At 35.4% G+C, this 25645-nt stretch overlaps 1 protein-coding gene across 5 annotated transcripts in view; it reads left to right on the top strand.

Annotated features, from left to right (window-relative positions):
* Socs5 (suppressor of cytokine signaling 5) overlaps positions 1-25645 on the top strand; it is a 63193-nt gene that overhangs the window by 19568 nt on the left and 17980 nt on the right. For 2 of the 5 annotated variants that reach the window (XM_047523175.1, XM_047523173.1), the window contains exon 2: positions 12997-13101. The exons of the other annotated variants lie outside the window; for them this stretch is intronic. The gene's annotated coding sequence lies outside the window, so the exon portion shown is untranslated. The remainder of the gene's footprint in view (positions 1-12996; positions 13102-25645) is intronic. 5 annotated transcript variants of the gene reach the window in all.

Raw genomic sequence — 25645 nt, 5'->3', positions numbered from 1 at the left:
GGAATGAGATGAAATCTTAGAGCAGTTTCGATTTGCATTTCTCTAATTGCAAGGGATGATGAGTATTTTTTCATGTGTTTTTTGATCAGTTTGTGTTTCTTCTGTGGAGTGTCTGTGCAGTTCCTTAGCCCATTTATTGATTGGGTTATTTGGTTTTTTGGTATTAAGTTTTTTGAATTCTTTATGTATCTTGGAGATCAGTGCTCTCTGAGGTGTGTGGTAAAGATTTTTTCTCATTCTATAGACTCTTCAAATTATTAATTGTTTCCTTTGCTGAGAAGAAGCTTTTTCGTTTGAATCCATCCCATTTATTGTTTCTTTATTTTACTACTTCTGCTTTAGGAGTCTTGTTAAGGAATTCAGGTCCTAAACCAACGTGATGAAGATTTGGGCCTACTTTTTATTCTGTTAGGTGCAGTGTCTCTGTTTTACTGCCTAAGTCTTTGATTCACTTTGAGTTTGTTTTTGTGAAGGGTGAGAGATAGAGGTTTAATTTCACTTTTTTACATATGGATTTCCAGTTTTCCCAGCACCATTTGTTAAATAGGCTATCTTTTCTCCAATGTATATTTTTGGTACCTTTGTCCAGTCTGAGATAACTGTATTTATGTGGGTTTGTTTCTGTGTTTTTTATTTTGTATCATTGGTCAACATGTTTTGGTGCCAATATCATGCCTTTTTTGTTGCTCTGTAGTGTACTATTACTCTGTAGTATAGTTTAAGATCTGGTAGTGTGATGCCTCCTGCTTCACTCTTCTTGCTAAGGATTGTCTTGGCTTATTTTTCCAAATGAATTTCATGATTGATTTTTCTATTTCTATGAAGAATGTCATTGAAATTTTAATAGAAATTGTATTGAATCTGTATAACACTTTTGGTAGTATGTTCATTTTGATGATATTAATTCTGCCTATCCAAGAACATGGGAGATTTTTCCATCTTCCTAAGGTCCTCTTCAATTTCTTTCTTTTAGTGTTCCGTAGTTTTCATTGTAGAGGTCTTTCACCTCTTTTGTTGATTGATTCCCAAGTATTTTATTTTTGTTGAGGCTATTGTGAATGGGGTAGTTTTCCTAATATCTCTTGCAGTGGATTTGTTGCGTATGTTTAGAAGTGCATTTGATTTATGGGTATCGATTTTATATCCTGCTACTTTACTGAATTCATTTATGAGTTCTAGAAGTTTTCTGGTGTAATTTTTTTGGAGCTTCTAAATATAGAATCATGTCTTCAGCAAAGAGTGATAGTTTGAATTCTTTTCCTGTTTGTATCCAATTTCTTTAGTCTGTTTGATTGCTCTGTCTAGGGTTTCAAGGATGATGTTGAATAGAAGTGGTAAAAGAGGGCACCCCTGTCTTGTTTCAGTTTTTAGGGGGAATGCCTTCAATTTTTCTCCATTTAGAATGATGTTTGCCATGAGCTTAGCATAGATAGCTTTTACAATGTTGAGGTATGTTCCTACTACCCCTAGTTTTTCTAGTATTTTGAACATGAAGAAGTGCTGTAATTTGTCAAATGCTTTCTCTGCATCTATTGAGATAATCATGTGATTCTTGTCTTTAGGTCTGTTGATGTGATGTATTATGTTTATTGATTTCTGAATGTTGAACCAACTTTGCATTCCAGGGATGAACCCCACTTGATCGTGGTGCACTATCTTTTTAATGTATTTTTGTATGCAATTTGCCAGAATTTTATTGAGAATTTTCAGATAGTGGTCTGAAGTTTTCTTTCCTTGATGTGTCATTGTCTGGATTTTGGTATAAGGGTGATACTAGCCTCATAGAATGAGTTTGGAAGTGTTCCCTCCTTTTCTGTTTCATGGAATAATTTGAGGAGTATTGGTGTGAATTCTTCTTTGAAAGTCTTGTAGAACTTGACTGAGAATCTGTCTGGTCATGGGCTTTACTTGATAGGCTTTTGATGGTTTCTTCTATTTCATTGCTTGAAATTGATCTGTTTAAATTGTGTATATCCTTCTGCATCAGTTTGGGTAGATCATATGTCTCTAGAAATTTGTTGAGGTCTTTGAGTCTTTCTACTTTATTTGAGTATAAATTTTCAAAATAGTTTCCATATCTTCTGTAATTCAGTAGTATCTCTCATAATATTTCCATTTTTATCACGAATTTTAGTAATTTGAGTTTTCTCTCTCTTTGTTAATGTAGCTAAGGATTTATCAATTTTATTTAGTTTTTCAAAGAACCAACTTTTTGTTTTGTCAATTTTTTGAATTGTTTCTTTTGTTTCAGTTTCATTGGTTTCAGCTCTGATTTTAATTATTTCCTGTCTTCTGCTGCTTTTGATGTTGATTTCTTCTTTTACTAGGGCTTTAAGATATAATATTAGGTCATTTATTTGTTGACTTTTTATTCTTTAATTGTATGAGCTCAGTGCAATGAATTTTCCTCTTAGCACTGTCCTCACAGTGTCCCAGAGATTTTGATATGTTGTATTGGTGTTTTCATTTACCTCTAAGTATTTTTTTATTTCTGCCTTGATTTCTTTTGTCAATTCATCATTCAGTAGCATGCTATTTAGTCTCCAGGTGTTGGAGTAGCTTCTATTTTTTATTTTATCATTGATTTCTAGTTTCATTCCATTATGATCTGATAGAACACAGAGTAGTATCTCTCTTTTTTGTATTTGCTGAGAGTTGCTTTAGGCATAACATATGGTCTATTTTTTTTTTTTTTTTTTTTTTTTTTTTTTTGCGGTGCTGGGGATCGAACCCAGGGCCTTGTGCTTGCAAGGCAAGCATTCTACCGACTGAGCTATCTCCCCAGCCCCCATATGGTCTGTTTTAGAGAAGGATCCATATGCTGCTGAGAAGGAATTGTATTTGCTGAATGATGGATGAAATACTCTATGTATGTCTGTTAAGTCTAAATCATTGATTGTATCACTTAATTCTAAATTTTCTTTGCTTAGTTTTTGTTTGGAAGATCTATCCAGTGGTGAGAGAGGTGTGTTAAAGTCACCCAGTATTATTGTGTTGTTGTCTATTTGACTCTTGAAATTGAGAAGGGTTTGTTGATATACATAGATGCTCCATTATTTGGAGCATATGTTTTTACAATTGTTATGTCTTGTTGGTGTATGATTCCCTTAAGCACTGTGAAATGTCCTTCTTTATCCTTTCTGACTAACTTTGGTTTGAAGTCTACTTTGTCTGATATGAGGAAGAAAACCCCTGCTTGTTTATGCAGTCCATGTAAGTGATATGTTTTTTCTCAGCCTTTCACCTTCAGTCTGGATGTCTTAGGAGGTGGTCTCTTGAAGGCAGCATATTGTTGGGTTCTTTTTTTTTTTTAATCTGATCTGCCAGTCTATGCCTTTTGATTGATGAATTTAGGCCATTAACATTCAGGGTTATTGTTGAGATATGATTTGTATTCCCAGTCATTTTGGTTTATTTTTGGTTTTTAACTTGACTTGGATTCTCCTTTGATTGACCTTTATTTTAGTGTAGTTTCTTCCTTTGCTGATTTTCATTGTTTTTTCATTTCCTCCTCATGGAATAGTTTGCTGAAAATGTTCTGTAGTACAGGCTTTCTAGTTCTGAATTCTTTTAACTTTTGTTTATCATGGAAGGTTTTTGTTTCATCTTCAAATCTGAAGCTTAATTTTGCTGAATATAAAATTTTCAGTTGGCATCCATTTTCTTTCAGCACTTGATATATGTTATTCTAGAACCTCCAGGCATTGAGAGTCTGGGTTGAGAGATCAGCTGAGATCCAAATTGGTTTCCCCCTACATGTAATTTGATGTTTTCCTCTCATAGCCTTTAAAATTCTATCCTTATTCTGTATATTAGTCATTCTCATTATAATGTGCCTTGGTGTGGGTCTGCTGTAGTTTTGTACATTTGTGGTTCTGTAAGCCTCTTGTAGTTGATTTTCCATTTCATTTTTTAGATTTGGGAAGTTTTCTGACATCATATCATTGCAAAGATTGTGCATTCCTTTGGTTTGTATCTCCACACCTTCATCTATTTTGATAAATCTTAAATTTGGTCTTTTCATGTTATCCCATAGTTCTTGGAAGTTCTGTTCATGGTTTCTTACCATCTTCTCTGTATGGTCAACTTTATTTTCAAGAGTATATGTTTTGTTTTCATTGTCTGAGATTCTGTCTTCCAAGTGGTCTAGTCTGTTGTTGATACTTTCCATTGAATTTTTAATTTGGTTTATTGTTTCCTTCATTTGGGGAATTTCTGCTTGATTCCCTTTTATAATCTCTGCCACTTTATTGAAGAGATTTTTTTTACTTCCTGTATTTTTTCTCTAATACCATCCTTTATTTTGAAGATCAATCTAACCATGTATTTTCCAAACTCCATCTGTGACATTTCTTCTACTGTGTTGTCTATGGATTCTGTTGTTGGGATATCTTGGTTTGTTTGAAGCACTTTGTTCTCTTGTTGTTTGTGTGTCTTCTCACCTAGCGGTATGGAGCTGAGGCAGTAGAGATTCTACCCTGTAGGTTTTTAGCATCCCTGAAGGCTTCCAGTACCTCACCTTTAAGGGGTGGACCAATATTAACAGCACCCAATGCAAACAATATACCACCTTAAACCAAATGACTCCTATTAAGGCGTTTACATTTTTGTCACAATAGACAGAAATGAAGTGTTCAATTATTGTCTACAGTATAAACAGTAAGTTTGCTAAAAGGGTTTGTTGTTTCAAATGAAGGACAATGAGTGAGCAGAAGTAGTGTAAGGCGTGATGTTTATGAGGGAGAAGGAGAGAAGATAGAGGTAAAAATTTATAGTAAGAGCAAGGGGAGGAATTAATAGAGGTTGGCTGGTAGTATGAGAGAATTGAGAAAGAGAATACGGAGACAGGTAGGTGAGAGAAAAAAATAAGTACTGATTTTTTTTTTTAAAGTAAAAATACAGGAATACGTAACAAAACTGTCATATGCTGTTCAGTCATCCCATACTCAATAAATTGATGCATAAAAAATATTTGGATTCAAAGATAGTACAGGTGTGAGAGCAAGGGCTAAAAAAGAAAAGAAAAAAAGGAGGGAAGTCTCAAAGGAAAATTGAACGATTGCTTCCATTGACTTTCAAAATTTTTCTCAGCTTCCCTTCTCCACCAATAGGTGGGGTTGTCTGAAGTTAGACGTTAGTTTCAGTCTAATGAGTGCCAGACCAGTAGGGTGGGTGGGATGATAGCAAGATGTCCTCACACCCTCTTACAGTCTACCCACCCATTGTAGCTGGCTCCTTCCATCCCTGCACACTTTAGGACTCACTGAACTGGAGAGAGCCCAGTTTTCTCCAGTTTCTTCAACCTGTGCTCTTCCCAGGGAACTGCCCCCAGTCTCTAGCTTTCCTCAGGCTTGCCAGACCAGACTGGCCCACACAAACCCAGCTACAATCTGATGACCAGAGCTTCAGCTTCCCCAGGCCCTGTCTTGCTGCAGTACCAAGACCTCAATGCCCTTTCAGTTTGCAGAGATACCACCAGGGATGTCCTCCCACAAGGGAGCGACCCTGCAAAGAGGCAGCCAGATGGCAGCCACTACCACACCAAGGAGAAAGACCTCAGGTGCAACCAGACCTGCAGGCACCCCAGTATATCTCCAGGCCCTGTCCTGAGTCCCCAGACTGAGGTGACCATGCCCAGAGATGGCAGTGGCCTCAGTGGCAAACTTGTAGACCCTGGCTATTGTCCCAAAATGGTGGCAGCCACGGGTAATGAAACCTGCTAGTACTGTGACAATGGACTTCCAGGCAACAGCAGACAGCCGGCAATCTGCTGTTGGTCTGCAGGTGGTCTGCCAACTAATGGTGGGCGATCAGTGGGTGGATGTCAGGTGGTGGGCCACGGGTAGGTGAAAGCCGGGCGATGAGCAGGCAAGAGGTGGGCAAACAGGCAAATGGCAGATGATAGGTGGCAGTGGGCGATCCACACACAAAAAGCAGGTGATAATATGGCAGACAGCAGGTGATCACAGTGAACTAATGGGATAAACAGCAGGAGATCTGTGGGCAGTGATGATTGCCTCACAGAGAAACAGTGTTTCCTCTGCTTGAGTCCCAAGTTACAAGTTAGGGAACCAAGGAATGCAGCCTTCCTCTAGTCGGTGGTCTTGGATCTCATGCAACTTATTTTTAAAGTGGACATTTTTTTTCTTTTCCTTTCTCCCTGCTCCTCCCTAATCTCTCCCCCCATCCCCAATCTTAGAAGAAAGAGGATTACCTCTCTTCCCCAACCTAGACAGAATTATCTGTCCTTGAGTACGCATACCACCATAGGAAAGAAGTAGTCCAGGCTTAGGGGATGGTAGCAGAAGATCTCAGAAGTGACTGTCTCCCAAATTAATAAGTGAATTATGACTCCCAACAGAGAACACGTGGAATGTAGTTTTGAATCACCTCTTCAAAAGTCCCTTGTTCTGCTAATGGGCAGAATCACTGCTTTTGGGATAGGAGTTCCCTGTGTTTCTCCTTTGCCAGAAAAGCAATAAACTTTCTCTTTCCTTTTTCTCAAAAAGAAAAAAAGGAAAGAATTATGGATAAATTAGTATAAAACTGAAACTGCTATTGAAAAAAACAAGATAGTATTAATGATAAGGGATAGTATTGTCATTTCTATTCCAAGAATTCAATTATTATATAGTATGAATGTGAAATATTCAAATTTATATTTGTGCATATCATATTTGTATCATCTCAAATTATCTTTTTATGTGGTATTATTTAAATATTTGGTTTTGATATTAGGTGTTAATAACCTCTGTTTGTTGAGACATTGTATTAGCTTTCAATTACTATAACAAAATATCTGAAATTGTCAACTTTAAAAGAGGTTTATTTTGGAGACTTTAGTCCATGACCAATTAATTATTCCTCTTGCTTTGTCCTATATGCCTTTAGTGGCATATAATTGTGGGACACCCTGTTTGCTTCATGACAGGGAACAAAACAGAGGAAGAGATCAGGGTCCTTCAGATCCTTTCAAGGACAGGCCCTCAGTGCTTTGAAACTTCCCACTAGGCCCCATATTCCAATAATACCAAACTAAGAACCAAGCCCCTTAAAACATGGCCTTTTCCAAACCGAGTCTCAAATTACTTTAAAAAATTTTAGTCTACTCAACTGCCTCTTCATTCTCCCATTTTACTGATGCACACATACTCAGAACATTTACTTTTGAGATGATTTATGAGGAATTAGAAAGTCTAAGATAATTTATACTATGTACTTTTAAAAATCCTTGAATCTTTAAAATTAACATACAGCAAAATTGATTATTTAGTGTATAGCTCTATAAATTTTAACTGGTACATAAATGCACAAAACTACCACTATAGGCAAGATAAAGAAACCCTCTACACCCCCCAAAACTACCTGGTACTCTTTTGTATCACATTCCTAGCCTCTGGCTTTCCTGCCATAACTCCTGATAACCACTGATGTCTTGTAAATTGAAGCACTCAGAGTGTTTGTTACCTTTTAAGACTGGCTGCTTTTACTTAGCATGACTTTGAAATTCATCCAAATTGTTGCTTATATGAATGAATGATTCTGTTTCTTGCTTAATAGTGTTCCATTATATGGCTGTACTACATTTTATCTCTTCACCTGTTGAAAGATATTTGAATCATTGCCAGTTTGGGATGATTATGAATAGAACTGTTATAAACATTTATGTACAGGTTTTTGGGTGAACATAAATTTTTATTTCTCTAGGATAAATACTAATTGTTGGGATTGTTAAGTCACATGTTAAGTGTATGTTTGACTTAAGAAATTGCTAACTGTTTTCAAGAGTGTCTGTCCCATTTTGCATCCCCACCAGAACCTAGGAGAGTTCTACTTGCTCAGCATCTCCGCCAGCATTCAGTATGTAAAGTATTTTTTATTTTATCTGTTATTAATTTATTTTGGCTTAATTAGGATTTCCTCAATTAAATGGATAACAATGTTGAAAATATCTTTTTGTGTAGTCAGCTGCTTTTCATCTACCCTTCTTAGTGAATGAACTCTCTGTTCAAGTCTTTTGCTCATTTTGTATTTTCTTGCTGCTGAGTTTTGAGCATTCTTTACGTGTTCAGGATACAAATTCTGTGTCAGATATGCCATTTGCCAATAGTTTCTCCCAGTTTGTAGTTTGTTCTTCATTCTCTTGACAGTGTCTTTGATAGAACAAAAAAATTTATGTGTCTGTCCCTCCCCCAATACCATATTGTCTTAATTCCTGTAGCTTTTTAAGTTTTAAAATCAGATAGTGTAATTCTTTAATTTTATTGAAAATTGTTTGACTATTCTAGTTTGTTTTTGCTTTTTAGAATTAGTTTGCATCTACAAAATATATCTGGAGGTAGGGGTTGATTGGAATCATATTACATCTGTAGATCAAATGGGAAGAATAGACATCTTTATGTTAAGTCTTCAAATCTTCAAATGTGATGCATGTTTATTTACATCTTTGATTTCTTTTATAGTGTTGTAGTTTTCAGCATACAGCTCTTGTACATGTTTTGTCAGATTTATGTCTTAGTATTTCAGTTTTTCGGAGCTATTGAAAATGGTATTTTAAAATTTCAGTTTCTAATTGTTCATTGTCAGTTTATAAAAATAGGATTGACTTGTGTGTTTACCTGTATCCGACAACCTTGTAACCTTACTGATTATTTCTAGGGTTATTTTTGGTGGGCGGGGGTGGGGGGAGGGTTCTTTGGAATTTCTATATAGACAAATATGTCTGTAAATGTAGCTACTTTTATTTCTTCTAATCTGTGTGCTTCCTCCCTGTACACTTTCTTGCACAAGGTAAGACTTCATATATAGTATTGAATACAAGTGGCGAAAGTAAATATCATTAATTTGTTTGCAATCACAGAGGAAAGCATTCAGTCTTTCATGATTAAGTTTGAGGTTAACTGTAGGAATGTCCTTCCTTCTACTTGATTTGGGTTTATTTACTCTTCTAGCTTTTTGAAGTGGACACTAATAGTTTTGAGAATTTTTTGGGGGGGTCAATATGAGCATTTAACACTATAACTTTTTTCTGAGCATTGCTTAACTGCATCAAATAATTGTTGATGTATTTTTATTTTCTACTTGCCCTTGACACTTCCTCTTTGACCTGTGGATTAGTTAAAAGCACATTCATTGTTTAATTTCCAAATTTTTAGAGGTTTTTCTGTTATTTCTAATATAGATTCACTATAGTCAGAGAACTATGTTACTATGAACTGAACTATGTTACTTCAGTTCTTTTAAATTTGTTAAAATTTGTCTTATGACCTTTGAGATGTGTTCATATTGGTGAACATTCAATGTGTACTAGAAAACAAAAAATACTTTGCTGCTATTGGGTTGAATGTTCTATAATTGTCAGTTAGATCGAGTTGGTAGTAGTGTTGAATTTTATATTCTTGTTGATTTTTTTGTGTGTGTGTGTTACATTTTTGTTACTTAGATTGCTGAGAGAAAGAGAGTGAGAGCATAGAAATCTCCAACTGTGATTATAAATACCTGTTTCTCCTTGAAGTTCTATCAGTTGTTCCTTCTGTTAATACATTGAGGATTATGTTGTTTGTGGTGAGTTGGCCCTTTATCATTGTGTTAAGAGTCCTTTTTATGCCTGCTTATTTTCTTTGCTTTGAAATTTATTTTGATAATAGCATAGCCACTTCAACTTTTTTTAATTTTTAATTTTTTTAGTTGTTGATGAACCTTTCATTTATTTATATGTGGTGCTGAGAATCAAGCCCAGTGCCTCACGCATGCTAGGTAAGAGCTCGACCACTGAGCCACCACCCCAGCCCTCCATCCTCTCACTTCTAATCTACCTATTTCCTCATATTTGAAATGAATAGGTAGCATAGAATTGGGTCATCCTTTTTAAAAACAAAAAACAAAAAAAAACTAATCTTTAGTTTTTTTGTTTTATTTTGTGTGTGGTGCTGGGAATTGAACCCAGGACCTTGTGGCAAGCGCGCTTTACCATTGAGCTATGCCCCCAGCCCTTTTTATTTTTCTTTTGGGACAGGGTCTCACTAAGTTGCTGAGTCTGGCCTTAAACTTGCACTTCTCTTGTCTCAGCTTCCCAAGTCACAGGGATTACAGGTGTACACTACTGCTCTGACTTTGCCTTGGTGTTTGTATATCATTTACATTTAACACATTTAGTCATATGCTTTAAATTTAGCTCTACTGTTTTGTTGTTTGCTTTCTTTTTTTTTTTTTTTTTTCTCTTTGTATATTGTTCTTTTTTCCGTTCTGCCTCCTTTTGGATTATTTCACATTTTTAGTATTCCATTTTTTATCTGTTGTAGGTTTTTAAAAATTGTAATTCATTATAGTGTGAGAGTAACTGTTAGTGTGTGTAGTTGCTCTAAGGGTCATATTATACATGTTTAAAATTTTATAGTCTACTTAGAATAAGTATTTTTCCACTCATGTGGGATGTAGAAATTGTAACACCTTCTTTACCCGCCCCCCCTTAAGTGTATTGTCTTCTATATTACATACAAGCATGGAAAGCCATACTAGACAATTATGTAGTTTTTGCCTTCAGCTGGCAAATATATTTTGAAGAATTCAAAAGCAGAATAATGTATTATATTACTCAGATGGCTACCTTTTTAAAAATTATTTCTTACTAATATTCCAATTTTCTCTTTATATCATTTCCAGTATGTTCTTTACTAATTCTTGTAGAGCAGATCTTTTGGCAATAAATCCTTTTCGTTTTACCTTCACCTGAGAGTATTTTTATTTCACCTTCATTCCTAATGGAAATTTTCATCAGGTATAGAAATTTTGAATTGCTAGTTCTTTTCTTTGAGCCCTTTAAAAATGCGCCCTGCCCTTCTGGACTCCATGGTTTCTAGTGAGAAGTTTAATCATTCAGATTGCTATTCTCTTATAAGCAATTAATCACCTTTTTTTTTTTTTGCTTTCAAAATTTTTTCTTTAGTTTTCACTATTTGGACTACAGTGTGCCTGGGAATGGGTTTCTTTTGTTTGATTTCTCTGAGTTTCTAGAATCTTATATACTTGTGCTTTTTACCAGGTTTGTTCAGTTTTCAGTCATTGTTTGCTCAGATACTTTTCTCCATTGTATTCTTTCACTCCCTTTTTAGGGTACTGGTTAGACCTTTGATATACCAAAGGTTCTTGAGTTCTGTTCATTTTTTTTTTTTCCAGACTAGATCATTTTCATCAGTCTGTCTTCAAGTTCACTGACTTTCTTGTGTTATCTCCATTGTACTTAATAACTGATTAATTTTAGTTGTTCAGTTTTTCAATTCTAAAATTTCCATTTGGTTCTACAGTAGTCCTCCCTTCTCCATGGTTTCAGTTACCCAAGGTCAACAATAGTCTGAAAATATTAAATGGAAAATGCCAGAAATAAAACATTCATAAATTTTAACTTGGGTGCACCCTGAATAGTGTGATGAAATCTTATGTGAAATCTTGTGTTAATATTCATTCATTAGTCAGTTACGTAGTAGCTGTCTTTTATTGGATTGACTGTCTCTCAGTGCTTGTATGTGGAATTCGGTACTACCACAATTTCAGGCATCAACTACAAGTCTTAGAATGTATCCCTGCAGATAAGGTGTGACTACTGTATTTCATAGTTTCTGTTTCTTTTCTGAAACTTTGTTTATTTCACAAATGTTGGCACAATCTGTGGCCCTACCTTAGATTTACTGAATCAAATTCTGGGAGTGGGGTCTAGTAATTTGTTTTGAAAAGCCCTCTGCTAGACTGATACATGCTGAATTTGAGAATTATTCCTCAATGTCATATGACTTCAAAAGCACTCAGTATGGCTTAGTTTCTTAGCAAAATTTTAATTCAAGAAGGTAAAATTATTTTTCTCCATTGTTTGAGACATGCTAGTATGCTCAGATCTAATTTATTGCCAAGATCTCTAACATATAGATTGAAATTCACTCTTTTCTTTATTACCTAAGACAACATTAAATAAATTATAAACATCATGACTTAAAATTGTTGAATACATATATGTAAAGAAATTAAACTTAGGTGTAATTTTTGGTCAATAAATCACTTAGTCTCTGATAATTACTATGCTATAAAATGTCCTGTATTTCAGATTTCAGGATGCTAGTATTGTTTGCTCTAGATTTCAGGATAACTTTTAGATTTAGGTTAGGTTGAGTAAAGTGGCCTGTATTTGGTGGATGGGTCTTATTCTGTATAACTTCTTCTTTTTTTTTTTTTTCCCATAAAAGATTATGTATATGCTTGTTAGGCATTATATGTAAATTCACCATTCAGGAGAAAAATGTCAGTCTTATCTCAAGAATCTGTTTTTTAATTAATCTATAATTCATATAGACCTTGAGGGTGTATTTAGTTTAGTGGATTAGATTTGTAGGTCTATGAGGATATGTAGGTAGTAATGATGCATTGTTTCTCTTGTGATAAACTTTGTGATCAGAAACACTTGTGTTCAATTCCCAGATCTTTTATAATGGGGTTGATGGGGTTGGGGAAATCAAATATTATTAATTTTCTATTATAGAAATAAATATTATTGCCTATTAATGTTTGTGTTAGATTTCAAATCCATTACCTCATGGTTTCTGCATTAGCAAGAGACCTCCTGTCTGCTGAATACTATTCAAGAAATATCAGTGTTAAGGAAAAAGGGATTGCTGTATACGGAATCTTTTATCTTCCCTAAATTCATGTGTTGAAATCTAATACCCAGTGTGGTTGTATTAGAAAGTAGAGCCTGTGGGAGGGGACTAGGTCATGAGAATGGAACCTATATGAGTGGGATTAGTGCCTTCATAAGAGGCCAAGGAGATGAGAGTTCTCCCACCATGTGAGGTTTCAGTGAGAAAATGACTCTCTGTGAATCAGAAAGTGGTCCTTCCCAGACACCAAATCTGCTGGAGCTTTGATTTTAGACTTCCAGCCTCCAGACTGTGAGAAATAAATTTCTATTTTGTACAAGCCACCCAGTTTTTGGTATTTTTGTTTTAACAGCTATAGAAGACTAAGACAAGGGCCCTGTCCTCAAGAATCTTACTGTCTATTGGAATAAACAGGAAAACAGTTTATTATGCAAAAGAAATGATTGTTATGATGAAGGTAAGTGCACAGTACTGTGGGTGAGGCATATTGGAGCCAGGTCTGATCCTGAGAGCTAAGCTGTTTGTAGTTTGAAATCAACTGGTAGTGTATACACCATAGAAACCCACAAACGTACATAGGAACATTTCATTCCTAAAAGTCACCAAATATAAGGAAAAATGGGATTAGGGCCTAACCTAATAAAAATGAGAGCTTAGTTTTTCATGTTAAAATGGTTAAGAAAAAGGAATATTACAGTAAACATGGTGTTTCACATTGAAAAAGACCTGAAGTTGGCTTGTGGAAGTAGGCATGGGAAAATTGCCTCTTGTGGTTATTGTGAAATGGTAGAAGTTTGTCAGAAATTCAATATAAAGTTAATACCAGATGTGGATGGGTGTCACTGATAACACAGGTGAACTGAGGTAGCTGCAAGGTGTTTGGGGTGTGTGTTATGTGCTGTATATTCCTCTCAGAAGAGAGCCCTGGGCTACAATTGGGTACAGTTTTCTGCATTCATCTGGTGTTCAATGACACATGAGCAAATGGGATTTGTATTGTTGTCATATTTTTCCCCAAGGTAACATGCACATTGAGTCAACTTGGAGTTTTCAAAACCAGTGTTGCAGCAGAACTTAGTGTGTCGGCATCCTGCCCATTCTGAGAGCTGCTTTATAACATGCCACGGGATGGGACTTTAAAGAGACTTGAGAAATGAGTATAGTATTTTGTCAGGTATTGTAAATGGAGGGGGAGAGCATTCCAGAGAGAGGGAACAGAAGTGTGTGGAAAGCATACAGAAGTAAGCTTATTGCATTCAGGAAACTTATGTGGTTAGAACTTGGAAGGAAGGAAAAAGAAACTCTGTTAATAAAACTTAATGATTAGTCAGGGGACAAATTCACAATGACCAAATATGCTACTTACAAGAATTTACATTTTTATCTCTCAAGGATTAGAGACCAGGGAATTTTGAACAGGGAATTGTATTTTCTAATACTATTTATTTGACAGTCTCTGGTGACATTATGGAATATAGTTTGAAGAAGACCCCACTGGAGAGGTCAGAAGAAATAAGTGTGTGTCTTTCATAGGCTTGACCTCATTGAAAATATTTTAAGAGCTATAAATGCTTACTGACAACAGTGTCCTTTCTTTGTTCCTAGTACTCATTATTATTGTAATTCTGTTTCTTGATTTTAAGAGCTGGGGCCATGAGCAGGTGAATTTATAGCCAGCTTTACAATAGCTATTTTCACTGTTAGCTACTGTTACAATGTTTAAAAATGGTGTGGTGAATCATCATTTGAAGAAGTTTTAACATCTTAATGTGCATTCATTGAAAAATAATTATATGGTCAAAATTCTTTTTGCTCACTGGATTCCTTTCTTTTGGGGGGTAGGCAGGACTGGGAATTTAACCTGGAGGCAATTAACCACTGAGCTACATCCCCAGACCTTTTTTGAACTGGCCTTGAACTTAAGGTCCTCCTGTCTTAGCTTCCCGACAGGTGTGCACCACTGTGTCTCGCTAGATGCCTATATTTTCCCACACCATTTTATAAGAGATGAAGAAATAGCAGGTGAAAAAACTCAGGGTTTTTTTTTTAAGCTATTACTATATTCTTTCAAGTGAAAGTTACATTTAGATGCAAATGATTTGAGTAACAAGTCTAAATTAAGAAAAACTTTTATTGTACCCTTTATAAAATTGTTTTCTCACGTACCTGCACCAGTGTTTTGATGTTTGTTACAGAGTAGGGTACTTATAATCTGGTGGAAGATACCAAAAGCACACTAAAACCATTTGAAAACAGGAATATAAGCTTAAAACATAAAACCGTGCTTATAGCTTCCAGGTACTTAATTCACATGTCTCATACTGTATTGAGGGTATGGTTATTATTCAACAAATATTTGTTAAAAGGCTAAAATGCAGTACTTAAATTTAGGGATGTTTAGAGAAAAGCAGTGGAAACATTGCAAAGCTTTTTTTTTAAAGAATTTTTTGATTTGAAACTTTGAAGAGTATAATTAATAAGTTATGGATTCACTGAAGCCATATACTATTGAGTTATTTGTCTAATATTTCTGAGGCAATAGTTGCTGCTGTTTTATTTTGTTTTCATAATTGGACATTGATGGAATTTTTTATTTTTACAAGATTTAAAAGTTATAAAAATTACACATGATCATCACAGAACAATAAAGTATACTACTTGCTTAAATAAAAATTAAAGTTCCTCATATGCTTCAAGAGTGCTGATTTTTTGTTGTTGTTGTTGTTGTTCCTTGCCTACAACCCTTAGATAGGGATCAGATCATCAAATACCAAGTTCCTACTATAGATAAGATAATGTTCAGCTAAGACTTACTAATCTATGACAACCATTTGTGAAAAGGAACCGTGAATGTGGGCATATAAAAATGAAATTTATTATCAGTAGGTGATTATGGTTACAACATAATTAATTTACCTGTTTACTTTAAAGGCAGAGATATTCCAATCCTTACTTAATCTATGTAAGAGCCCAGAAACCACTCCGGACATGAGAACTCACATAAGAGGGTTTCTTAAGCAAACAGAGTGTCTCCCTGCAGGGTAAGAGAGAAAATGAGAGGAAAAGAGAGAGTGCACGCGAGGAGAGAGAGAAATGGCAGCGAGCTATCCTTAAGCAGTCAAATTCCGCTGGTTAACGGGACCAATAACGGAGAATACTTGCAAGCTGACTGATGAACCAAGAGCTAGCTAGGATGTTCACAGATTGACAAGAAGTTGGGAAGCGGGGAAATGACTACAGCGGAAAGGGCGGAGAGCAGCTTTATCCTATAATCTAGACATTTCCAAATTATATGTATTGTCCATATTCCTCTACCTTAATTTTCTCAGACGTTTTAATGTTTTCTTTTGTACCAGTATTTTTTCTAGTCCTTTGCATTTACTAAAACAGTAATGTACCTTTCTATCATGAAGTAAGTTTTTTCTTTCTAGTCCCTGTCCTCATCATACATTGGTTCATACTGCTTTGTTTTCTGACTGATCTGTTTGGCTTTTCTAAAACATGCAGTGAATTATCTATGGACTCATAATCACTTGTAAGACAAAGTCAAAGAATAAAAGCACTTTGCTTAGCATGACATGTAACACCCTTTAGTCTCTCTCTTCTCTGCCTTTCAGTTTGCTTTTTCTTTCACTGTACCACATCTGCCCTGTACTTCAGCCATTGGAATCCCTCTCTGCTTCTGGGAAAGGCAGGTCTGAGTCTGTGCCTTTGCAGTGTCTCTGTCTGAAATGCACCTTTCTACCTGATGAGTAGTCATTCTTTAAAACCTAACTCTAGGTCCTCTTGTCTATGAAGCCTGCCTGTTCCCTGTGAATGTTAGACTTAGGTGCATGTAGCAAGAAACAGAAACCCTTCCAAAATCCCACCAGCTACAGACAGCATTAATTTCAGTAGGAGTTCAGAGTTCCTAATGTAGGGCTGAAATGACAGCTCTGCTCCGTAAAGTCATTTTTAGCTCATGCCTTCAGAATGTCCCAGATTTGACCCTAGCCCTCATAGTCCAAAACTGGGGACTTTATTTTAAACAGCAGGATACAGGAAGGAAAAAAAAAGAAAGAAGGAAAGAAAAGAAGGAAGGAAGGGCCTGTGCCAGCTTAAGAAAGCTTTCCAGGCCTTCGTTCTCTCTGATATGCAGATGCTCACACGCGATAAGCGGGGCAGGGAGAATGGAAGTTCATGGGATTAGACAAAGGGGAATGAAGGGAAGGGAGGAGGGATGGGAATAGGAAAGACAGTGGAACATATCGGACATAACTTTTCTCTGTTTTTGACACGACCAGTGAAACTGCACATCGTGTTCAACCATAACAATGGGATCCTAATTAGAACATAAGTTATACTCCATGTATATATAATATATCATAATACACTCTACTATCATGTATATCTAAAAAAAAAAAAAAAATTAAAAAAGAAAGAAAGCTTTCCTAAAGCTTCCACCATACATATGTGCTTCATTTCACTGGCTCGAACTTCGTTCATGGCTATGAAGGTGGTTGAGAAATATAATCTTTATTCTGGGTAGCGCTATACCAGTTAATTATATTATTATGGAAGAAAAGGAGAACAGGCTTGGGGACAGCTAGCAGTCTGCCGCACTCCCTCAACTGGAGGTAGTTGCTTTGTGCTTTGCATTCCCATGGCACTCTTAATTCACACTTAAATTGTATTATAATTTGTTTCCCTTCTCTACTGAATTGTATACTTCTCAGAGACTGTTTTTCATCTTTTTATCTCCAGCACCTTATATGAAGTTTACCACATGGTCCATGGCCCATGTTGAATTAATGAATAAAGATTTTCAGGAAAAGTACAGCAAAAATACCAGAGACACATGCAGATAGCATTATTTAAATACCCATGTAAACAAGGGTAATTGCTTAGGTAGACATTAGTGTCTACTTCTTATACTTAAATTTTGTTTTTCTTTTCTTCATTACATGAAGAGTAGATACTGCCAGTTGTAAAGGGCTTGGTTTATCCTTTTAAATATCTCAAGATGGACTCATCATATAGAACATGAAGTTATTTAAAAGGTCGCATAGTTCTTCTGTGATACTTTTTTTATTGGACTAAAATGTGCATAAAATTTGCCATTTTTAAGTTTACAGTTCTGTAGCATTAAGTGCCTTCACATTGTCATATAACCATCATCACCTGTCACCAAAATTTTTTCATCCTCCCCAACAGAAACTCTCTACCCATTATACACTATTATCTCCTTCCTCTCCCAACCTCTGGAAACCACCTTTCTCCCTTGTGATTCTATGAATGTGACTACTCAGGGGACTTCATGTGAGGGGAGACATACATATTTGTTCTTTTGTGACTGGCATATTTTATTTAGCATGAAGTCTTGGAGGTTCATCCATGTTGTACCATGTATTAGAATTTCTTTCCTTTTTAAGGTTGAATAATGTTCTATTTGTACAAGTTTTTGTTTATCTGGCCATCTGTCAGTGGACACTTCGGTTGCTGTGTTACATTGTTTTTCGGAAGGCTTTTGTTTTCCCACAAGTATTCTAAACATTCAGGTAGTGTCTTGATCTGTTGTAATTCTATCATCACTACCCCCAATCACAAACCACACACTTAACTTCTGTTTTTTAAAGGAAATGTAAAACAAGTGCAAATAAGATAGAAACAGTCTATTCTTCAGAGGTTCAAGAATGGAATGAGAAGCAAATACAGTAACATTTCATGAGAAAAAAACTAGACTTTAATATTCTCTTAATTACATGGTAAAAGACACAGGAGAATCCAAACTTTTGAAGTACAAAGGTTCTTAATGATTGGACAATAAGAAGAAATAGTGTAACTGCAGCTTCATGGTTTTGCTCACTAATTTTCTGTAGCATTGATGAGAAAAGAGTTCTCACTGGGTGGAGTAAGAAAAATTAAGTCCATTCCTCCTACTTGACCTCCTTTGTTAACAGAAATGAAGATGTAGTGATAGTAATCGTTAAATATTTGATTGCCAGTAATTTTTTAGACTACATATCCAGTAGTTTAAACAGGATCTCATAGAAGCCTTCCCATTGAAGCTAATTGTTTGATCAGTTTGGCAAAATGGTGAGCCATGCTTTAACTAACCAACTCACAGACCTGCTGTTGATATACTCAGTTACCTGAGCCAAGACCAAAACACCAGAACAAAATAGAGTACCTTGATTCTATAGCTTTTTGTCTTTTTCTTTAAAAATCTGAATGTTAATTTTTATCCCTTTCTTAGGTACTTGGGTTATAAGAAGCAATATAAAACCATTCTTTGTCTTTTGAATCTTCTGGTACATTTGTAGAGATAAAACTGACACATGCCTGAAAGTGATCTGAAAAAAAAAAAAAATTGTGGGGTTAACTGTAAACCCTTTTAGAGAAAGCAACAGGTATATATTAGAACTTGATGTAGATGTTAAAAATAGAATGGAGGAGGTGCTTCAGAGTAGGAAGAATTGTTTGGATAAAGTGGAGCCTAATTATAGATGGCAGTGAGTGAACATCAGGCACCCGATGCTGTAACTATTAAATGTTACAGAAAGGAAATAACTCTGGCAGAGCTATGAGTCTAGGAAGACAGGAGAGACTAAGGTGTTGTAGACATGGAAGAATGTGGCAAAAGAAATCTGGACAAGGTTACTGGCAGTGAAAATAGAAAAGGTACATTTGAGAGACTTTTTTTAAAAAGCTGATGAACGAAGCAGTATTAAATATGATGATGTTAAGGGAAGGAGGAGTAAAATACTCCTAAATATTTTCTAGCAGTTCAGTAGAAACATGGTATGACATCCCAGTTTGGGGAGAAATGTTAATTTTTATGATACAGTAAATTTGACGTACATTGGAGAACATCCAAAGTGGGCCAGACTTTGAGGCTGTTAATGGACTGAGGAATGTCATACAATTAAATAAGGGAGCCAAGTTCAAATTGCTTTATGTGGCTAGTAAGGTGCAAAATGAACAAGAACTCAGATTCTTTAATAAAGAATAACATCTTAGAATTAATAGATAATTGTAGCAGAATAATTTGTCAAGGAGAATTACAATATATTAAAAATATTCTTATTGAAAGTTGTTGAATTAACTATTTACTATATAATTTAATTTTATAATGTTTGAAGTAATTACCAATGTATAATTGAATGTTCTATGTTTTCCTTTAGTGGAACCTTCAATTGAATTGGCTGTGCCAAATATTTGTGGCTTTCTCAGAATGGCAAAACATATATAACCATATTGAAGTCAAGTAGAGAAAAATTTGGCAAAAGACAATTTCCATGATTATTGGATTAGAGATTGTCCTAAGATATAATATCTTATAGTAATGATAACAGTTATATAATTAGAGAAATAATAGTCCATTGTGGGGCTGAACCATTATTTGGGTTTCACTGAACACGCCAGGTGATCGTTGGTAGCACTTTGCTGTTGCCTACAACAAATAACTGCTTTCTTTGCTCTCTCATGTATGCTTTTTATTTTTTTTGCTCTTTATTTCCCTTTTTTATGATAAAATGTGATATATATTTCTCCATATGTATACACACAGATAGAGAACAGTGAATACAAGATAGCTTAATGAGCAGTTATAAGGCATATTTACTGCCCAGATTAAGTAATAGAATATTGGGAATATACCAGGAGGCTTGCTGTATTGTCCCCTTCCAGTTGAACACTACCTGTTGCCACTCTACCCCAGCCCTCAGAAGTAAGCATTTTTATAGTTTGGCAAATAACCTTCTCTGTAAAGGTTACCATCTATTTGTATCCCTACATGATATAGTTTTTAATTTTGTTTTTATTTTTGTCTTACTTTGTTTTGGTACTGATTGAACTTCTGGTCATTTTACCACAGAGCTTCAGTCCCAGGTGGTTTTTGAGACAGATTCTTGCCAAGTTGCTGAGGCTGGTCTTGAACTTATATGAACATGCCACAATATATGTATTCTTCATTCTGTTTCATGATTCTGAAATATGTAGCTATGACTATTCTAGTATATATTTGTTGGTGCACATAGGCACCAGTATCTTAAGTTTGTACTTAGGAGTAGAATTGCTGCGTCGTAGAAAATTTCATATCTTCACATTCTCTGGACAATACCAAACTATTTTTCAAAGCAGTTATTATGCTAATTTATATTCACCCCAACAGGTAATATTCCTATTGTTCTACATTCTTGCTGGCTCATAGTATTGATAAAATGAAAGTCTTTGGGGCAGAAGAACTGTATCTTTGTGGTTTTTATTAAGAAGGATGAGCCTCTTTTCATATTCAGATTTCTTCTTGGGAAGTATCTGTGAAAATCTTTCACCCATTTTCCCATCTTGTGATCTTTTCTTACTAATTTTTGTAGGAGTTCTTTATATTTTCTGAATGTCTTTTAGTCTTTTATCAATATTTATTAAAAATATTTCCTACTTGGTGGATTTTTGGGGTTTTTTTGTTTTGTTTTCTTGTACCAGGGGTTGAACCCAGGTGCACTTAACCACTGAGCTACATCCCTGGTATTATTTTGAGAGTTGCTTTGGGCCTTGCTAAGTTGCTGGGGCTGGCTTTGATTCTCCTGCCTCAGCCTCTTGAGCCGCTGGGAATACAGGCATGTGCCTGATCCTACTGGGTATTTTTGACGGACAGAAATCTTTCATTTTAGTGTCACATAATTTATCATTACAAATAATGCTTTTTTCCTGCAAAAATTTGCAGATCTTAGGTATATCCTAGGTATTTCATACCACTGAGGCCATTGTAAAAGATATATACTTTTACATTTCATTTTGTTACAAACATGTGGGAATAAAATGCATACTTTATATATCTATTGGAGCCTGCTATCCTTTCCAAATTCCTACTAATTCTTAAAATTTATTCGTTGATCATTTTGAATTTTTGGAATATGTAATTATAGCATACAAACATAATGATATTTTTGTGTCTAGGGATAAAATTAATCAGTGTCTTTTGTTTCTTTTCTTAAGCTGGTTAGTATCTTCATCACAATGTAGATAGGGCATCATTATTTTGAAGAAACACTTAAATCTCAGTGGTTTCACTCAGTGCTTCATCAAGGATATGATGACATCTGTTTTTTGGAAATTCTTTATCGGGTTAAGTAAAGTTTATTTTTCAGTCTAGTTTGCTTAAAAGTTTTTATCACAAATGGATGCCAAATCTTACAAAGTTTTTTTTCTATATCTAATGAGATTAGCATATGCTTTTTTTTCTTTATCATTGTGATAATTTCCATTAGTTGATTTTCTAATGTTAATCCAACCTTGCATTCTGAGGCTGTATCTAACTTGATCATGTTTATATATTGCTGGGTTTAACTTATTTTTGTTTAAAAAATAACATGGAAGACTTGTATCTGTATTCATGCCTGAGGTTATTCTGTATTTTTTCTTCTCATAGTGTACTTGTTGGTCTTTGATATTAGGTTATGCTAGACTAATAAAATAATATGGGGAATATTTAGAAAAAAACTTTTTTTTTTTTTTCAAATGATAGAATTCACCAATAAAAGCATCTAGACTTAGAGTTTTCCTTTGGGAAAAGAATTTGACTGCAGATACTTTTATTTGGTTCTTTGCATATCTTCCATACTAATTTTTGTCAGGTTTTACTTTTATTTAGTATGGTTGGTAAGCATTTTAGCATTAAACTCTGAATCTGGTCATTCTGATAACCCACAGTAACTGTGGAACTATCCATTCTTGTGTATACTTATTCTTATCCTTGATGATTTGGTTCGTGTATGCTAGATTTGATTCTGTTGCTTATTTTTCTTAAAGTTACTTGTGGGTATTCTTTGAGACCTAGAATGATGTCTTCCTTCAAAGAGGGTTTATGTTTGCTTTTGCTAAAATGTGTTTGTACCACAAGCCCAGGAATATTTTAAAAGAATTTCACAGATGGAAGTTACCTGGATTATAATATAACTCCATGCAAACCCAGACTGCAAATCCTTGTTCCATTCTTATTTCTCTTGATTCTTTTGGGACTTAAACAACCTTCCCTGAAGTCTCTTAGGGGGTGGCATTGGATTTAGGTTTAATTGTAGTTTACCCTCACCTGAGGTCATAGCCCTTTGAGATTTCTAGTGTGGGGAAGGAGTTCTGTTATGGTTTGATTCTTAAATGTCCTGAGAGTTCCTGTTTTGAAGACTTGGTCCCCAATGCAGCCGGTTTGGAGGATGGGGTCTTTGGGAGGTGACTGGATCATAAGGGCTCTGAACTCATGATCATGGATTAATCCAATGATGGATTCATATCTTCATGGGTTTCAGGAGACAGACTTCCTTGCAAAAGTAACCTCTCCCTTTGTTTCCTGGCTGCCACAAGGTGAGCAGCTTTGCTTCACCTTGTGACCCTTGTCATGATGTTGCCTCATCATAGGCCTGGAAAAATGGAGCCAGCCACACATGGATGGAAGTTTCTGAAACTGTGATCCAAAATCTGTACCTTGACAGAAATGACATTTTTGAGAAATCTGTACCTTGACATTTTAAAATTTATCATCTGAGGCCATTGAAAACACTTAATTTGAAATACACGTACAAATGTGTATCAGGGCCAGGGTCTGGTGGGATGGTGGCTGTTCCATGACCTCTTTGTGTTCCTACTTGTTATCATTTAGTTTGGCATTTTCCACTATCTTGTCAACTTCTTATTTTGAGGTTTTTAAAAAAAAAAAATTAATTTTTGTATGTAGGATCTTTAGTTTTTTTCAACAAGAGGGTTGCTAAGTTGCTACCAGAAATAGTAGTCCTTTTGTTTTTATTTTTCCATTTAGTCCTTTATTTCCCATTTTCCCTTCAGCATTGATATTAATGACTTAGTTTCATGAACATTTGTATATTGAGCATCTAATATATACCAAATATGGCACAAAACAAAGACCCTACTTTCTTGAAACTTAAATTGGTTTCTGGACTGTGGAGATGTTTGTAGTACTGTAGGACAGCATTTTTCAAATTGCTTCACAGAGTGTTAGTCCTGTGAGATCTTAATAAGGTTGCCATTGTCAAATTTGAGAAATAATACCCAGGAGGATATTTTCTCTGAAAACTGATGCATTAACTTACTCAAACTGAAACCTTTATTTGTAGAACACCTCTTAATATCCTGTAGTATACCGGAGTTCCAAGGGAAACGATATGTGAAATGCTAAAGTACGACCTCAGGTATCAAAACATTTCTATGTTATTATATGTTGTCACTAAGTAATTTCATTTGCTGTGGTTCCACAGTTATGTGTAAGGGGAACACTTGCCAAGGGAGAAAGCCAGGTGTCCATACTGTCTTATCTCACTTGGCCATGGGTGGTTGGACTGGTGAGAGTACCTAAATTAAAGATGGCAGTCATGGTTCAGCCACCAGCCCCAACTGGGTGCACAGGCAAAGAAAGTTTTGTCCAGATGGGAATGAGCTTCACCGGTCTTGTTTCTCACAGGCCTTATGATTGACTAAAATATAACTCTTGCTTTTAATTTAAATTTTTTATGGATATACTCAGGGTAGACAAGTGGTGGTTCCTATAAGTATACACATAATGATGTGTATCATAAAACTCACAAAAAGAAACAGAGCTCGGTAGTTAAGTAGTAGGAGCAGAATTTAAAAAGTCAAGAGAAGGAGATAAGAGGGGCCTCACCCAATAGTTAGTGAGAAGTATAAGAAAGTGGCACCTGTGAAATAGAAAAAGAAAACAGAACCTGAAAACAGAGATACCAGCTGGTGACTGAAGGCAAATCAGATTCCAAAAGCTGATACCCAGGGAGTTACCTAATCCCAATAATGACCAGAGCTCTTGAATGAGGATCCACCAGCCCCTGTGGCTCCTGCTGTCAGTTCCTAGGGCAGTCCTGGTGGAATTAAGCCAGGTTCTCAAGTCCAGTATCCGTAAGGGCCAGGCCCACTTGTGTTACTTATTTTGTTGTTGGATTTCTGTGACAATTCCTGTTTCCCTTATTATTAAATTCATGCTTATCAGCATCCTCTCCCACCGCACACACACACGCACACCTTTGTTGATCTACTGAGTGTCAGAACCTTGCAACCAGAAGAGACTGATAAATGAGTAAAGTTGGGTTCATAAGTGATTGACATGTTAGCAGTTGAATTCATATCAGAATGCTACTGACACAAAAAGCATTTTTAAAACAATGGAATACACACCATTCCTCCAACTGCTTTTTCTCTCCTTCTTTTTATTACATTTTGGAAATTGTCACCTAAGCTCAGCTGTACTAGTTAATATTATGCATCACATAGTCTGTTTCTGTTGGTTGACCTATAAATAGTATCTCTGTATACAAAGGAATGCACATTACTTCCTACTGGCACTCTCTTGGAAAGTGTATTTCCTATGTGTCAATCCATGTTACCACTAATCCCCAGTACTGTTTGAGAGTCAGCCAAAAACCTGAATTTGTTATTCTTTTCCTATTAATTGTGTTTTTCCCCTGCCCCAACCCTCATTTCTCATCTTTCCTCACTGTTCCATGTTTTCCTTAAAAAGTTTATTTACTCTGCATTTTACATATAACTTTGGATTTATAATATGAAAGTAAGCCTTTTTCAAGATCCACTTCCTTTTTTGAAAATACAAAAAAGGAAAAAAATAAAATTAAAATAATCAAAAGCTGACTGGAGATGACTGTATTGGTATTCACTACCCATAATCTTTGTGCACACATTATGATTATACATATTAGTGGGGTTCATTGTGACATATTTATACATGCTCATAACATAATTTGGTTAACCCCATTATATCCCCTTGCCCTTTCCTCCTCCCTCCCTGATTTCCTTCTTCAACTTTACTGGTCTCCCTTATATTTTCATGAAATCTTTTTTTATTTTTTATTTTTTCCTCTCTAGCTTCCATCTATGAGAAAGAACATGAAACTCTTGACTTTCTGAGTCTGGCTTATTTTGTTCAACATAATGCTGTCAGTTCCATCTATTTTCCTGCAGATGATATAATTTCATTTTTCTTTATG

Source organism: Sciurus carolinensis, chromosome 13 (genome assembly GCF_902686445.1).
Source record: "Sciurus carolinensis chromosome 13, mSciCar1.2, whole genome shotgun sequence".
NCBI classification, from domain to species: Eukaryota; Metazoa; Chordata; class Mammalia; order Rodentia; family Sciuridae; genus Sciurus; species Sciurus carolinensis.
This window is presented reverse-complemented; position numbering and strand designations above follow the sequence as displayed.